The sequence below is a fragment of the Felis catus genome, chromosome X, assembly GCF_018350175.1.
Source record: "Felis catus isolate Fca126 chromosome X, F.catus_Fca126_mat1.0, whole genome shotgun sequence".
NCBI lineage: Eukaryota > Metazoa > Chordata > Mammalia > Carnivora > Felidae > Felis > Felis catus.
This window is the reverse complement of record NC_058386.1, coordinates 40228688-40246577: the sequence shown is the minus strand read 5'-3', so window position 1 is coordinate 40246577 and position 17890 is coordinate 40228688. Positions and strand designations below refer to the sequence as shown.

Here is a 17890-nt window from a genome sequence, read left to right as displayed (position 1 = left end):
TGAGATGGTGACCTGAGCCGAAGTTGCACGCTTAACCCACTGAGCCACCCAGGCACCCCTGAGTTCATCACACTGTTTTCTCACAGGGTGAGTGGATCTCCCGTGGCCTTGCTCAAGCAAGCGCGTAGGAATAAGGTGGAATGAGGGGAGGAGAGCGCGCATGGGCCGCTCAGGCTCCCATGGCGAATACTTGTGTACTTGAACACGTTTGGGCTAATGCGCATAAAGGCTCATTGTCGATGGAGGGCCGTATATGTCCTTCATGCTTTCAGGTTATGCTGTGGCCGTCTAAGTATATGTCAAAGGGGTTCTTAGAACTCTTTTCAGAAAAAGAACTGTTGGAGTAGCCTGCTAAACCCGTGTTTATGGAATGTAGTAAATGAAATTAACGAGAGTCCTGTACAGCTTGTCACCTGCACTTGTCGATTTCAAGTGAGGTACCTTCTGATGATCGAGTTTTATTAACTGAAGGGCTGGTAAACCCTTTGCTCGGAACTGTGTGTCAGTTCAAGACCATACGCTTGTTAAGAATAGTGGGGACGCGGGGCGCCTGGGTGGCTCAGTCAGTTAAGCGGCCGACTTCCGCTCAGGTCGTGATCTCGAGGTCCGTGAGTTCGAGCCCCGCGTCGGGCTCTGTGCTGACAGCTCGGAGCCTGGAGCCTGTTTCAGATTCTGTGCTTCCCTCCCTCTGACCCTCCCCCGTTCATGCTCTGTCTCTCTCTGTCTCAAAAATAAATAAACGTTAAAAAAAAATAATAGTGGGGACGCAGCTGAGATAATTACAAAAGCAATTTTCATTTCCTGACCTTCTATTACGTGACAAGACCCTGCAGATATTTTCTCTCTAATCCTCATGAGGTAAGTGGAATTCTTATTTTGCAGGACAGGAAACTAGACTTTGCTAAAAAAAAAAAAAAAAAAAAGCAAAAGACAAACAAACAAACAAAAACCCCCAAACTTTCAAGAATGCCATGCCACTATGTGGTAAAAGTAAGATTGAAACTTAAGGTTTTGGGACTCTAAAACCTGTGCTTTTACCTGTCCTGGTAAGGAGACTGTCTTTCTTCCTGTTAGTCCTCTTTTTTTTCTTTTTAATGTTTATTTAATTTATTTTGAGCGCTTGCGAGACAGGGGAGTGGGGAGAGGGACAGAGAGAGTCTGGAGCAGGCTCTGCTCTGACAATGCAGAGCCCGGCTCAGGGCTCAAACTCATGAACCGTGAGCTCGTGACCTGAGCTGAAACCAAGAGTTGGATGCTCAACCGACCGAGCCACCTAGGCGCCAGTCTCCACCCCCCCCCCGTCCCCCCGCACCCCCGCCGTCATCTGTTTTTTAAAAAATAACGACGTTCCACTCAACGTGTTTCTTCAACGTTCCAAATTAGTTCAGAGTTCCAAATTAGTTTAGCCTTATGTCTCAAAGAGCCGTTTGCCATACGGATCTGCCCTTTCCCCCTGTTTTGTAGCTGGTTCTTTGGGGATTTATCAAAACCTCTTAAGTACGTGTGCATGTGTATGAAACACAATATACATGCGGGAGTGCAGTGGAAACAGTGTGCCGCTGAAAGAGGCTGTAAACAAACCCCCATCTAACCACCACCAAGGCCAAGAAATGGAACCTGGAAACCCTTTTCCACCTCATTATGCCTTTCTTCCGGAGAAATCCCAACTTTATGCAAATCCCTGCCTTGTTTTGCGTTTTAATTTTGCCACCTACGTATTTATCTCTGAATTATGTAGTTCTGCCTGTTTCTGACCTTTATGTAAATAGATTAATACATGTGGCTTTATCCTGCACATATTTTGTTAGACTTAGTTCCACGTACTTGTTATATTTTGATGTGATCGAAATGGCGTATTTGTCAAAAGCTTATTTCTAAGAATGGCTAGTGTATAAAAATACATTTTATTTTGGAGCTCGGCTACGGTCAGCAGTCTTGCTAATAAAAACCCTGGAAGGGGCGCCGGGGAGGCTCAGTTGGTTGTGTCCGACATCGGCTGAGGTCATGATCTTGCTGTTCATGCCCCGCCTCAGGCTCGCTGCTGTCAGTGCAGAGCCTGCTCGAGATCCTCTGCCTCCTTCTCTCTCTGCCCCTCCCTCACTCGCGCACTCTTCCTCTCTCTCAAAAATAAACATTAAACGAAAGTCCTTTAAAATTGTAATAATTGTGAGGTCTTGAGGTTTTTTTTAAATGCTTTATTTATTTTTGAGAGATAGACAGAGTGTGAGTGGGAGAGGGGACAGAGAGAGGGAGACACAGAATCGGAAGCAGGCTCCTGGATCCGAGCTGTCAGCACAGAGCTTAACGCGGGGCTCGAACTCACAGACCGTGGGATCATGACCTGAGCCGAAGTCGGCGCTTTACTGACTGAGCCACCCAGGTGCCCTGAGTTTTTTTTTTTTCCTGTGAACATACTCTTCTCATGTGTAAATGCATTTTTTTTTCTTCCACGTTAATCCCTATATATTTTTCTTGCCTTATTGTCATGGCCAAGACCTCTAGTGCTACGCTGAAGAAATGATGGCAGACCTCCCGTCTCATTCCCTTTTCTAAAAGGAAGTGCTTTTTATCTTTTACCAGTTAAATGTTAGGCTTATACATTTTTGGCGTGTATCTTCTTCTAGAGTAGGAATTTCCCTTCTGTTCCTCAAGTTTATTTTTTTTTTATCAATAGATGTTACTTTTTCTGTACGTATCGAGATGACAATTCGATTTTCTTTCTTTTAATCTGCTAATATGGTCAGTGATATTGACCAACGTAAAAAAAAAATTAAGAGTGGAATCGAGATGTAAATTCAGTTTCAGCAGGCTGTGTGATACTTTTGAAATAATAATATAGATTTGATGTGCCTGGTATATTTTTTGAAGATTTTCTTTTTGTAAGTAACCTTACCGCCAGTGTGGGGCTCATATCTACAACCCCAAGATTGAGAGTCGCCTGCTCTACTGACTGAGCCAGCCAGGCGCCCCCCCGCCACCTTCATTCTTGATTGATATGTTCACTGCTTATAGAATTCCCATTTGGCAAATAATTCATTTGAGCTCTTTGAAGATACCATTCCATTGCCTTCTGACACCAGTAATTCTTTCCTTGTGGACAATCAGTTGTCAGTTTAATTATTGCCCCCACCTTTTTAAAAGAGTTTACTTTTAAGTAGTCTCTACCCCCCACGTGGGCTCGAACTCACAACCCTGAGCTCAAGAGTCACACGCTCCACTGACTGAGCCAGCCAGGCGCCCCTAATTATTGCCGCTTTGAATGTGATTTGCCTCTTCTCTCAGGCTACTTTTAAGATTTTAATTGCCTCTTTGGTTTTCTGCATTTTTATCGTGTTGTGCTTAACGCACAGATTTCATTTGCCCTTCTCGGGTTTATTAGGGCTTCTTGAATCTGAGAGTGGAATCTTGAGTGAATTTTGGAAACTTCTCCACTGTTCTCTTTCTATATTGTTTCTAGCCCATTTTCTCACGTGTTAATTAAATATGTGTTAATTATTTTAGGGTATTTTCTCTATGTCCTTCCGTGTTGGTTATCTGTTATTGCACACAAGCCATTCTAATAATCAGTGGCTTACAACAGCACGCGTTTCATTATTTAAGATTCTGTAGGGGCGCCTGGGTGGCTCAGTTGGTTGAGCGTCCGACTCTTGATTTCAGCTCAGGTCACGGTCCCAGGGTCGTGGGATCGAGCCCCTCATGCTGGGTGTGAATCCTGCTTAAGATTCTCTCTCTTTCCCCTCTGCCCCGTCCCCTGCTCGCCCTCTCTCTCTCTCTCTCTCTCTCTCTCTCAAAAAAAAAAAAAAAAAAAAGGATATTGTGAGTAGACTAGGGCTCAGTTGGATGATTCTTCTGCGGTTCTTGCTTGGGATCTGTCATGAGACTGCAAACAGAAGGCATCTGGGGCTTTAGCATTGAAACTGCCTTCACTCACTAGTGTGGTGCCCTTGATGGGGACAGCTGGGAAGGCTGATGTCAGCAGTGCTGACAGGACATCTTCGTGTCAGGACTAGGTCTTCTGTTGGCCTCTCATCATGGCTTCTTCATGTGGTCTGTCCAGTGGGACAGTTAGGCTTTTTTACATGGTGACCCAGGGCTCCTAAAAGGGCTTCCAGAAAAATGAAAGTGGTCAGGCTTTCTTAAGACCTAAGCCCAGAACTGGTACAGTCTCACTTTGACACCATTCCTTTAGCCATTCCCTTATGCCTCCGTCATTTATTCTGAATCCTTTCTTTCCCCCCAACTTTGCTTTCGGCTCAGTCATTCTTTCTTCATCTGTCGAGTTTCTAATTTAGAAAACATTGAATTTCACACGTAGAACTGGTATTTTCTTTTTTTTCAAACTCGTGTCATTAAACAAAAAAAAGTTTCCAATTCCCTACTGAATTGTTTTGTTTTTTTTTTTTTTAAAGATTTTGCTCGTGAGTAACGTCTGTCTACACCCAGCGTGGGGCTCGAACTCACAACCCCGAGATCAAGCGTCCCATGCCTCACCGGCTGAGCCAGCCAGGCGCTCCAACCTTAACTGAAGTTTTTAAGTTTGGCTTTTAGCCCCGTGAGTGTGTTAAGCATAGTTATTTTACCGTCCGATTCTCACAGTTTCTGGTATTTGGAGTCCTGTTGTTTTGTTCTGTTGTGTCTTGTTTCTGTGTTTTCTCGCTCACGATTGCTTTCCTTCCTGCATAAATGGTTGTCTTTGGTTATGTTCGGATGCTGTGTTTGAAGGGCTAAGATGCCTTATGCCTCTAGAGAATGTTTTTGTTTTCTTCTGTCGGATGCCCGAAGTACTAGCTTTCTGGAATCCTCTTATTAAGCTAAGTCATCTGAGCCACTGGCTGTAAGTCCATATGAGGGCTGCTGACTTTCTGTTCACTTTGCTTTTTCTATCGCCAAATGAGGTGGTCTCTGTGGGCCCCAACTTCTGCCTTTTTTCTCCCCCAGAGGCCATCAGAAATAACCTTCATCCTCTCGTGTTCCTGGGGAATCCGCAAATACAGCCATGTTTTCACGTTTGCTTCATATTTTTTTTTTACTTCCCAGCAACATGACAAGGTTAGTTTCGTGGCAAGAAATAGCATCTCTCTCAAATCCAAATGGACAACTTATTAAGAATTTGAAAGCCAGGGCGCCTGGGCGGCTCACTCAGTGAAGCGTCTGACTTCGGCTCCGGTCATGAACTCATGGTTCGTGGGTTCGAGCCCCATATCGGGCTTGTGTTCTCAGCCTGCCATCATTTCTTCTACTCAACGTAGCTCTAGAGGTCTTGGCCGTGACAATAAGGCAAGAAAAAGATACAAGGATTAAAATGGAAGAAAAAAAATGGTATTTACACAGGAGAAGACTATGTTCACAGAAAAAAAAAAAAAAAACAAACTCGGGGCACCTGGGTGGCTCAGTCAGTAAAGCGCCGACTTCGGCTCAGGTCATGATCCCGCGGTCTGTGAGTTCGAGCCCCGCGTCGGGCTCTGTGCTGACAGCTCCGAGCCAGGAGCCTGCTTCCGATTCTGTGTCTTCCTCTCTCTCTGCCCCTCCCCCACTCATTCTCTCTCTCTCTCTCTCTCTCTCTCTCTCTCTCAAAAATAAATAAACAAATAAAACAAAAAAAAAAACCGTGAAAAAAAAAAAAGAATTTCAAAGCTGATGGCATAAAAATACTTTACAAAAAGTAAAAGCCCGGTTACCATGCCTCAGCGAAGGTCACCCCGAGTGCTATTACAGGTAATTCCGATCATTTCCACTCAAGTGACAATACTGTAGCATAGACTGACATCTACACAGGCACTTAGACATTTAATGTCAAACGGAACTGTATCTGGGCGAAACAGCCCCATGTATGTCCTCCCACCCACCATTTGACTTGATACTCAGTGGTTTCCTCATGATTTTCTTTAACATTTTCTTTATTTTTGAGAGAGTGCCAGTGGGGGAGGGATGGAGAGAGGGGGACGGAGGATCCACAGCAGGCTCTGTGCTGAGAACACAAGCCCGATACGGGGCTCGCGCTCACGGACCGTGAGATCATGACCTGAGCCGAAGTCGGACGCTCCACCGGCTGAGCCACCCAGGCGCCCCGGTTTCTCATGATTTTAATAGCTCTTTGGTACCTTTTAGGATGTTTTCTTCTACTTTGCCCGGCTGCTATCTTCAGGGGGTGTACTGGCCTTGACTCTCTGGGCCATTGTTACAGAAAGTAAAAGTTGCTGTAGTTTTTCGTATTGATTTGCTTTTCAGTCTTTATTCCTGAGGTTTTAGGCGCATTCTTTACACGTAGAGGGAATACATATTAACGGTGATCGTGGAGGACCAAATAGCTTGTCACACCCCTAGTTTAATATTTGGTCGGGTCAGGCTGGGCTTCCTGTGTTTTGCCTCATCTTTAAACTATTTTGTAATCCTAGACCATTCGAAGCACATCCTAGGCACTGTCTGGGCCTCATGCTCCTCCCGCATAAGAATTTTCTGGGGGAAAGTTATTACAAATGACCTGGTCCAATTACTGCATCTTTCATAGACAGAAACACACGACAAGAACGGTCAAGTACGTTGAATGTAAAGTTACGGACTTCATTTGTTCAGATACAGTTACATTTGGCACGATTAAATGTATAAAGGCCCGTGTAGATGTCTGTCTACGCTTTACTTTTTGTCGCCACTGGTTTGCAAATTCTTGAAAAAAAATTTTTTTTTAATTTTTTTTTAACGTTTATTTATTTTTGAAACAGAGAGAGACAGAGCATGAACGGGGGAGGGGCAGAGAGAGAGGGAGACACAGAATCGGAAACAGGCTCCAGGCTCTGAGCCATCAGCCCAGAGCCCGACACGGGGCTCGAACTCACGGACCGCGAGATCGTGACCTGAGCCAAAGTCGGACGCTTAACCGACTGAGCCACCCAGGCGCCAAAAAAAAAAAATTTTCTTTTAATGTTGTTTTTTGAGAGCGAGACAGACAAAGTGTGAGCGGAGGATGGGCAGAGAGAGGGAGGGAGGCACGGAATCCGAGGCAGGCTCCAGGCTCCGAGCTGTCAGCACAGAGCCCGACGCGGGGCTCGAACTCACAGACCGTGAGACCGTGACCTGAGCCGAAGTTGGACACTTAACCCACCGAGCCAGCCAGGTGCCCCTTTACATATTTTATCTTTAAGTGATCTCCACAGCCAACATGGGGCTCCAACTCACGACCCCGAGATCGAGAGCCGCGGTTTTTCCAACCGAGCCAGCCAGGCACCCCCCGTACGTTAAAATCCTAACTCCCAAAGTGATGGTATGAGGAGGTAGGACCTTTGGTGGGAGGTGATGAGGTCATGTAGGCTTTGCCCTCATGAAGGGGATCGGTGCCCTTACAAAAGGGCCTCCCTGCCCTTTGCAACTATGTGGATGGAACCGGAGGGTATTAGGCTAAGTGAAATTAGTCAATCAGAGAAAGACAAAAGTCCTGTGACTTCCCTCATATGAGGACTTTAAGAGACAAAACAGGTGAACCTAAGGGAGAGGAAACACAAATAATCTAAAAACAGGGAGGGGGACAAAACAGAAGAGACTCATAAATATGGAGAACAAAATGAGGGTTGTTGGAGGGGCTGTGGGAGGGGGAGGGGCTAACTGGGGAAGGGGCCCTGAGGCATCTACTCCTGAAATCATGGTCGCACTAGGTGCTAACTAATCTGGATGTCAGTGTAAAAGAATAAAAAATAAAATTAAAAAAAATAATAAAATCGTGAAAAAAAAAAGAGAGAGCCTCCCTTCCCCCACGTGAGGTTACAGAGAAAAGATCGCTATTGGGAAGCAGGCCCACACCAGACGCTGCCTGGCCTTGGACTTCTCGGCCTCCCGATCTGTGAGAAACAAATGTTTGTGTTTGGGATTTGTGTTACGGCAGCTGGAAGGGACCGAGGCACCGTCCGCGTGGTGGTATTGCCTACTGGCTTGCGTAGCTGAGTATCTCTTGGTTTAAGACCCTCCAGGCAGAAGCGAGACATTTGGGAGCCATCAGTGTACAGATGGCATTCAAAATCGTGAGCTCGCATGAGGCCACCAAGGGAGGCGGCCGTGGGAGAGAGGGGGAGCCAGCTGAGCGCCGAGCCCTGGGACACCCTGCTTGTGATACAGTCGTGGCACCCAGAAGGAACCAATAAAAGACCGAGCAGCTGCGGCCGGGAAAAGTAGGAGGAGAACCAAGAAAGCTGAGTGTCTTGGGAGTCACACGGGAAAAGCATTTCAGAAAGCGTGTTCAGTGGTGTTTCAGTAAGATGGGGACTAAAGGTGGACCGTTGGCTGTGGCCATGTGAGGTCATGGTAGAGCTTGAGAGGCACCCTTTTGGCGAAGGGATGGCACGGAGGGGGGCCATCCTTCATTGGAGTGAGATCCGGAATTAGCAAGTACGGGAACAGAGAAGTGGGGCTGTCCTTGGAAGGGGGCACGAGGTCAAGGTTTCCACTCTGGTTTTTAAGGTGGGAGAAACCCAAGTGGTGGTCACGTATATATGCGGATAAGGAGGATAGAGTAGCAGTAGGGGAAGGAACATTCATGAAACCAGAGAAACTGGGGGCAGTTAACAACTGATGTCTCTGCAGAGGCGAGAAGGGTCTAGTACAGGAGGGGGTAGGCATCACCCAGGAGGTTAGCATGTTCATAGGAGAAGAAGGTAGGGGAGGTAGGCATGTTGGAAGTCATTAGCACTAAGGTCAGACAGGGTCCGCTCTCTCTCTGCCTTCTGGACACATGGGAGGATTGTGCTTGCTGGCCCCTGATGGCATGGGGGGGTCACGTGACTGCTTGTGGCCAGCGAATCGTTCTAAGCGACACACGTCATTTCCGCGCTAGCCCTTCATTGTCCGTGCGAACATCGTTGAGTTATTTCCCCCTCTTCCATGGCCAATAGCAACACTCCAGACACTGGTTTCTCATCAGCCGACATCCCTGAGTAGGGACCACATAGAGCAGAACCCTTAGCGGACCATTATGGACGTTGAGCATCCTTTGCTGTTCCTGCCACATGAGCTTAGCCCATCCTGAGTGTTGTAGGCACGGATGTAGATAGGAGGACTTCCATGACGGTGGGGGATTATGGGAAGTCTGTTATGGTTGTACCTGGCGTGGCAGTGGAATAGGAAGGCGAGAGTGAAGATAGGGGAGAGGCATCGGAGATTGGAGGAGAGAGCAGAGGGGGTAGAATAGTCATTAGGGAGAATCTTAGACTAATTGGGCCAGGAAGACGGTACGATTATCAATCGGGAGGTACTCCAGGCCCATTTGAGGTTGGTGGCCATGATTAAAATGAACAGTTGGTGGGGGTGTGTTTTTCTGCGACTGCTGTTGACCGAGTGGGCACAGGCATGGTGTAGACAAAGGAAGCGTTGGATTTCACCAGGCAAATATGACCGTGCAAAGGGAATTGGAGATAACTCATACGAGAGTGATTATTTAGCGTATCCTTTTAGGACTTTTAATCAGCCTCAGACACATTCATTCTTAGGGTAGCTGACACTGAGGGCTGAGAGACATAGTAAAAGTCAAACTCGTGTCATGTAAACCTTGGTTTAAAATATACAAAGTCCTGGGGCGTCTGGGTGGCTCAGTTGGTTGAGCGTCTGACTTCAGCTCAGCACATGATCTCACGGTTCGTGAGTTCAAGCCCTGTGCTGGGCTCTCTGCGGTCAGCACAGAGCCCGCTTCAGATCCTCTCTTCGCCCTCCCTCTTTCCCTACCCCCGTTTGCACTCTCTCTCTCAAAAATAAGTAAACATTGAAAAAAAAAGTAAAATTTTACAAAAGACCTACTTAAAAAAAAAGAAAAGAAAAAGAAAGGAAAGTGGCACCTGGGTGGCCGGGTCAGTGGAGCGTCTGACTCTTGATCCCGGGTCGTGATCTCACGGTCATGAGTTCAAGCCCTGCGTGGTGCGTGGAGCCTACTTAAAAAAATTAATTGATTAAATACAATTTACAGAGGACTTCTGCACACGGCAGGATATTGAAAAGGGGAGACGGTACTGTTGGGTTGGTCATAAAACCGGTACAGCTCCTTTGGGTTGAGGAGCAGGTCCCTTGTGTCCCCATGTTTATCCTCTGTGCTTTGTGAAGTCACTGCCATAGTGGGTCCTCTTTCTTTTTTTTTATTCCCTCCTTTCTCTCTCTCTTCCCCTAAGTATTTCTCTTTAAAATATCTGCACTCTCCATGTGTGGTTTACTATTTTTTTAATCTTTATTTTTATTTTTTTTTTGGTGTGTATTTTTATTTTTGACAGAGAGAGGCAGAGCATGAGCAGGGGAGGGGCAGAGAGAGAGGGAGACACGGAATTGGAAGCAGGCTCCAGGCTCTGAGCTGTCAGCACAGAGCCCGACACGGGGCTCGAACTCACAAACTGTGAGATCATGACCTGAGCTGAGCTCGAGTCGGATGCTTAACCGACTGCACCACCCAGATGTCCCTTCCGTGTGTGCTGTTCCCTTAGTTTCGTTGTGGGATTTGGCTCACTGTTGGTTGAGCAGATGGGGAGGGAAGAGAATATGGGTGTGGCGGCTTAACTCAGTTCCCAGTGAGACCCAGTGGCCCTGTGAGCTCCAGCCCCCACAGTGGAAGTGTGACTGACATCCCCCCCTGATGACCCGTGAGCTCTCCGCAAGTCAGAAGTGCGGAAACTGATGCTTGAGGTTACTCGCGTGATTTCTGCAGCCATGAATTGTTATTACCTTCACGCACACACCCCCTTTGTTGACTCCCGACTCCCCACCCCCCTGCCCCCACGTAGGGAATGTTGACCATTGATGGGAGGAATTGTCCCTGATTCTACCAGTCGGTTTCATGTGCACAGTGTGCCCCTTTCGGACCACGTAGGATCTCAATACTGTCCCAGAGGACACTCATTCAAAGCTTCTGGTCTTTCTTTGCAGCTTCTAGGTACAGATGTTGGTTCTAATTCTGGAACTGTTTAGAGGGACGCCCTGTGTTGCTGTTGGGTCACTAGAAAGCTGGAGGGGCCAGCTGCTTCTAAGCGTTGTTAAAGGTGTCTCTTCCATCTCTGTCTTTAGATAGGGACAAGAGAGGGCTGGTTTGAGGAGGCCCTGCCGTCTGCTTTTGTGCTGAGCTTGAACCCTGGACTGAGGATCCCACATGCCCATCCTCGTGAGCATGTGTGCAGCCTGCCCTGCCTGGTTTGTGGGGGGGCTGATGCCCACATGGGGCCGCTGTGCTAGATCAGAGAGAAGCAGTTCATACCTGGGGTGTCGGGGTTGAGGTTGAGAGCCTGGGGCTGCCCTTGAGGATGGAAGGGACAGGGTTTGGCCATTGGGAGAAGTCTTCTCTGGCGTCCAGGAGTCCCCCAGTGCTCTCGTTAGAACTTTCTTTTTTGGTGTATCAGAGATCTTTAATGCTTCCTATTAAAACACGAACACCTTTGAGAAGAAGGGGACTTCAGACCCTCTTGAACAACAAATACCGTGTAAAGAGTCCTTTTTTTTTAATGTTTATTTTTGAGAGAGAGCATAAATGGGGGAGGGGCAGAGAGCGAGGGAGACACCGAATCCGAAGCAGGCTCCAGGCCCCGAGCTGTCAGCACAGAGCCCGACACGGGGCTCGAACCCACGAACCGTGAGATCACGACCTGAGCCGAAGTCAGACGCTCAACCGACTGAGCCACCCAGGCGCCCCTTAATGTAAATCACACAGAAACTATGCAAATATATTTCTTCACCTCGTTGGTGATCTCACGTGCCTGAATGATGCCTGTGGTGAAACTCAACGGAGACTTGTTCAGAATCCTAGATCCCCCCCAAGACCACGGAGTCATGAGCTACTGGGAAATGCAGTTCCATAGTACCTGTCTTTCAGTGTCTAAGGCCAAGATACAGAAACGTTCATTACATTTCTCTACAGGAGAACGAGCCTTGGACATTTCGAGTCCGCTCCCTTACGTAATCGTTCTTAGCCGTGGAAAGTTGAAGTCACGAGCTTTAGAAAGTGTGTAGGTGTCCTTTGAGGTCAACCTTTTCCGAAAAGAAAGCCGGGCTGACGCGAGTTCGCCCTGCCTTTTTGCTCTGTCAAGAGTTACTGTGCTCCTTACGAATAATGTTGTCTCTGTAGAGTAACTTCTACGTTTCGGAAGAATGCGTCATGGATCAGTGTTGGGAGTAATGGGAAAGTAAAGAGAGGCCCGGGAGCGAGGGAACCAGTCACAGTTGTTCGTGAGCCTTGTACACTCCCTCTGCGCGTGAATTATTCATTTTGCTGCCCTTGTGATAATAGCCACAGTGTTCCGTCTCTAAGGCTGTCTTGTGATATATCCCTTCTTGCGCTAAAAGGCTCCATATGATTTAGAAGCCAATTCGGCATACCACGCATACCATTCGAGAAGCATGTCGGGATCCTTCCTGCTACGAAAATGTCATGCATGCTTCAAATGACAAAGGTTGTCGCCAGCAGTGGTTTCGAGTACTTTGTAATTCTTCTAGAATCTTCAAAGCACTTTAATTCGAGGGTTCTCATTTTCAGTAAGAGAGCTCGCTGAGATACTTGGCTCTGCCCTTTAATATCCAAATGTTGAATTGGAAATTGAGAATGGCCAAAACGTACGGTGAAGGCAGTGTGTGTGTGTGTGTGTGTGTGTGTGTGTGTGTGTGTTTAATCGTGGTAAAAAAAAAAAAAAGAACTCACATACCATAAAATGTGCCATTTTAGCCATTTTTAAAGGCATACGGTACAGTACTGGTAACTGTATTCATATGGTTGTGCAACGGACCTGTAGAACTTTTTCATCTTGTAAAACCGAAAGTCTGTACCCATTAAACAGCCCCACCCCCGCTTCCCCCGCCCCTCCCCCAGCCCCTGGCAACCAGCATTCTGCTTTCTGTTTCCAGGCGTTTGACTCCTTTAGATACCTTGTATAAATGGCATCCCACCGTATTTGCCTTCTTGAGACTGGCTTATGTCACTTAGCGTAATGCCCTCGAGGTTCACCCAGGTCGTAGCATGTGACAGGACGTCCTCCTTTTTTTTTTTTTTTTTAAGGCTGAATAATATTCCGTTGCCTGCCTGTACTCCATCTGATGTGTCCATTCGTCCGCGAAGGTAGCGTATCCTGTTTTGCAAAGTGCTCTTCTGAAAGCTTTTCTTGCGAGTGAAAGCAACCGCACCACGGAGACTGTGGAAAAATCCAGTCTGAGCCCCTCGTGCTGAGAGAGATCAGACTTCCGGTGATGTTTTGTATCAGCTTTTTAGACTGGCAAAACTTGGCATTTCCTCAACTGAAAAACTCCAGTGTAAGAGGTTCAGGCTCACACTCCGCCCCCGCCCCCCCCACCTCCCTCCTGTCCCCCCACACACCCCTCTTAGCATTAAGGTCCCTCAGATTGGCCGTTTTAGGGGATGGTGCGCCTGGGAAGCAGGACAGTGGAGAGCGTGTGATGAACATGGACGTTTTCTCCTCAAGTTGTGCTTCCCTCCAAGGAATCTTCTAGAGGGAAGAGATAAGGGGAAAGGGGCGGGGTGGGAAGGCAGCCGTTGCAGCAGTTGCGAAGATGGATGACGTATGCGCTCATTAGGGTAAATAATGGGTTTTCTCACCGGGCTCTGGAGTTTTCTCACACACGGGCCTCTCTGTGGATTCCAGCCACCGACTCGGAGTTGAAGCAGCTCTGGCTCCAGCGAAAGCACACACACACAGTAGGCTCCGTGGTCTGGGTTTGGTCTAAATGTTGCCCGAGCGCCAGAAAGGCAAAAGGTTTGACTTGAAGACGGAACACACGGTTTGGGAGACTGAATCTTGTAGCGTTACTCTCGCCTTTTCTTGACCTAGGGTCTTCCTCTGAGCCAACGGAGGAGGCAGATTGGGGAGGCCTGATGTGGACGGTGGCGGGCCTCCTTGTCCTTCCAGAAGCCGTAATGGCAGCCGTGTCCTGTCTTCCAGAGGTATGAGCTGTGAGGATGAGCCTTTCCTTGACTATTCTTGGGTAAGGGTGAGGGAGGAGCAACAGAGGGTGGGAGCCCCTCTTCTCCTTCTCCCTGCAGGAGTGAGTGATCTCCATTCTGTCCCAGAAAATGGCCGCCCCCACCCCCGGCCCACCCTAAGGTGGGCCTTGCCCGGCTCTGCGGCTGTTTCTCCTCCCAGGAAAGCCCAGCAGGGTGCCATGGGGTGGGTGAGGGCGGGAGGATTGCCCGTGGCCGTGCCCAACAGCTTGAAGGAGAGACCTGAAGTGTCTGGGGGGAAATGCCTGTGTGCTTGGAATGTGACTCCCTGGGATCCCCAACCCTCAGGTGCTTCAGCAATGGAGGCTGAGTATGGGGTGAACGGGGCAAGGGGGGAGGGGGATTGAGGGGCCAGGTGTACCGTTCTTCAGCTGGCTCTGGCCTGCCTCCTGGGATGCACAGGTAACTGCCACGTGTCAGGGACAGTCAGCTGACTGACTTTCAGGCACGAGTCGGTGAGGGCCCTGACAGATCCGTGTGCCTCATAGCAAGGGATCGTTTTTTTTAGGAGGCAGATGGGAAGGGAGGCAAGGACTTTCTGCCTCGCGGATGACCGTTCGGAGACCCGAAGAAAAACTTTTCAAAGATTTTTGGCAAGCAGCTTCTAAAGATAAGTTTACAGTGTGGGTTTCGTCTCCAAACATTTTTTTTTAATTTTTAAAAATGTTTACTTACTTTTGGTAAAGAGAGAGACAGAGCATGAGCAGAGGAGGGTAGGGAGAGCGAGGGAGGCACAGAATCCGAAGCAGGCTCCAGGCTCCGAGCTGTCGGCCCAGAGCCCGACGCGGGGCTCGAACCCACAAACTGCGAGATCACGACCCGAGCCGAAGTCGGAGGCCTAAACCCACTGAGCCACCCAGGCGCCCCTCCCAACATTTTTCTTTCTTTCTTTTTTTTTTTTTTTTTTTATGAAAAACTCCCAAGTCTACAGCAAAGCGGAAAGAGTTTTGGAGTGGGCACACATAGATGCCTACCACCTGGATTAGTAGCATCTTAAGATACTTGCTTTTTCAAATACCTAACCATCTAGTTGCTCGTCTAGCCATCCATGAGCCCATCTTATTTTCCGATGTGCTAAAAAAACAAAAAAAACCACTTTTCCCCAAATGCTTCTGCATTAGTAGTTCAGTGTTTGTTTTTCAAAGGCTTTGTAGGTAAAATCTGCACGCGGGGAAACGCACAGATCGGAAGCGTAGGGTGCGGTCTTTTCCATCATTTTGTCAGATGTTACCAAACCTACCCTCTGGATCTTGTCGCAGAATTTCTATCAATTATTCAGGAAGTGCAGTTTTATTTTTTTTTTTATTTTTTTTTTCAACGTTTATTTATTTTTGGGACAGAGAGAGACAGAGCACGAACGGGGGAGGGGCAGAGAGAGAGGGAGACACAGAATCGGAAACAGGCTCCAGGCTCCGAGCCGTCAGCCCAGAGCCCGATGCGGGGCTCGAACTCCCGGACCGCGAGATCGTGACCTGGCTGAGGTCGGACGCTTAACCGACGGCGCCACCCAGGCGCCCCAGGAAGTGCAGTTTTAAAAGCCGTTGGGAATGAGACCGTATGAGGAGCATGTTGTAAAGATTCTGTTCGCTGTAACATGAAGTTTGTGCCTTTACCACCCTGGCCTTTCTCTTAGTTCTTTTCCCCTCTCCACTCCCTTTCTCCTCCCCACCCCCTCCCCGCCAGGAGGGGGGAGGTGGTAAGAAAGCAGAGTGGTTGATTGAAGATTTTTTTTAAGTTTTACTTCGATACCTTTATGAGGCATTCTTTTTTTTATTTGAGGGAGGAAGGGGACAAGGGCAAAGGGAGAGAGAGAGAGAGAGAGAGAGAGAGAGAAAAGCACAAGCAGGGGAGGGGCAGAGAGAGAGGGAGGCACAGAATCCGAAGCAGGCCCCAGGCTCCGAGCTGTCAGCACCGGAGCCTGATGTCGGGCTCGAATTCCCGAACCACGAGATCGTGACCTGGGCTGAAGTCAGACACACCTTCTAGAAGGAGTGTACCGTTGACTTGGGAAGAGAGGATGGAGGTATGTGGTAGGTCGTGAAGAAGCAGGATATAGTAAGTGTAGGAAGTGCTCCAAGAGCAAGCAGTGGCTGGCAGCCAGTGATTAGGGAAGGTTCTGGAGGGGTATCTGCCTGGAGGTGGTTCTGTGTGGAGGGAGAGGAAAAGGGGAGAGGGCTTTGAAGGTCCCTGTGGCCTGCTCACAGCAGGGACACTTTGGCCTTCAATCCAGCAGAACTGATGGCCGATTCGAGGAGGTCTTGACCGATAACGTTGAAAAGGTAACTTGTCACGATTGTGACGGGCCGTAAGTGACCGGTCCTTTGGAAAGGCCAGCACGGTCTCTAGTGTTCCCTGGATTATTTTCCATTTCTCCCCTGTGGTTAGCAGAAATCCTACTCTTTGATTTTTTTTTTTCTTTTGGTCAGGAGAACGAATGGTATCCGTTTCTCGATCCATGGTTCGAATAAGAAACTTTTCATCTGAAGGTTTAAAGGCGAGCGTCCCCTTTTCACGAGAAGAATGCAGAGTTGTACTCCTTTTATTAATGGGGACTTGGTCACTGTTGAAACCACAAACAAACAAAAAAGGCCCAGCAGCATTTCTTGCATATAGTTACTGGGCTCCTTAAACGTTGCCAAATACCGAAGGGAAAGGAAAATCAGAAAAGTTTGGGGGGGGGGGGGGTTGGTGGTTTAAAAAATATAGTGACTAACTCCTTGTGCTGACTAATGCCAGTGAACTCATAATGAGTAACAATAGTGAATTTAGAAGGGAGATTAAATAGAGCAGCTATTTAAAGGTTGCTTTAATTCAAAAGACAGCCGAGTTGGTCACACAAGTCAGGATTCCCTTTGGGAAATTCAGAAGTAGTTCATTTCACCCCTACAAGGAAGGTTCTGTCTCTCTCCTTTATCGAAAGGAGTCCTCTTAGGGGTGGTTAGAGATCAGTTCTGTCAAGGGTGGCTCCTTTTCCACTCGTCTCTTGGGGTGGGGGGATTCTTGGCAGATGATGTTGCTTGTGCTTTTGTGTTGGAGAAGTAACATAGGTGGCCGCTGATAAGCAAGAACAACCCATCGATGTGAAACAAACAAGCAAACAAACAAACAAACAAAACTTGGTTGGTGATGCCCGTGAACTGGAAACACAAGGTTTGCTTGAGTTTATTTTCTCAGTTTTTGTTGCTACCCGTGGCATACAAAGAGAGGAACTGCCCGACCGTCCTTTTCGTATCTGTAAATTTTTTCAATTGAATATTTTTAAAAATGAAGATTATAAAATCGAGCAACAGTGCAGCTGACCAAAAGGTACAAACGTGGGAAAATCTGTTGTGGAATTTTCAATGATCTGAGTGTTGACCGGAAAATGGTTTGTTGTTTTTTTTTTTTTTCCATCCTTGTTGAAAATATTTAAAAAATAGATTTTTTTCAGTTTATTTTTTGGGAGAGAGAGGGAGGGAGAGCAGGGGAGGGGCAGAGAGAGAGGTAGAGCGAGAATCCCAAGCAGGCTCCACACTGTCAGTGCAGAGCCTGAAATGGGGCTCGAACCCATGAACTATGAGATCATGACCTGAGCCGAAATCCAGAGTCGGACGCCTAACCGACTGAGCGACCGAGGCACCCTGAAAATATTTTTAAATGTTCATTTTCCTTGGAACTCCTTTTTCCCAACTTCACTTGACCCTGAGACAGATAAGGGGACTTGTCATTTCCTGTCACACCATCTGTCGTATTTTTATTGATGCAGATTAGGGAACCGGTCTCTAAGTCCCCATTAGACTCCAGCCCGGTGCCCAGCATGTAGTAGGTACTTACTAGTTGATCAAAGAAAAAAGGTAATCACATTAAAGATGGATTTATGTAGATGTGTTTTGGGGATGATGATGTCATAGATGATTTTATCTTGAAAAACATATCACACTCATCTAAACCTGTGAC

The 17890-nt window shown here is 47.7% G+C and overlaps 1 long non-coding RNA gene and 1 other non-coding gene across 2 annotated transcripts in view; one reads left to right on the top strand and one right to left on the bottom strand.

The window, feature by feature from the left end:
- The window catches only part of LOC109496507, a 41609-nt gene extending 26928 nt beyond the window's left edge, over nt 1–14681 (top strand). The window contains exons 4-5 of the long non-coding RNA XR_002739850.2: nt 13785–13897; nt 14463–14681. This is a non-coding gene — a long non-coding RNA (uncharacterized LOC109496507). The remainder of the gene's footprint in view (nt 1–13784; nt 13898–14462) is intronic.
- Nucleotides 11552–11636, bottom strand: TRNAR-UCG. The gene has a single exon. It is a non-coding gene; the product is annotated as a tRNA-Arg (tRNA).
- Nucleotides 14682–17890: the final 3209 nt, after the last annotated feature.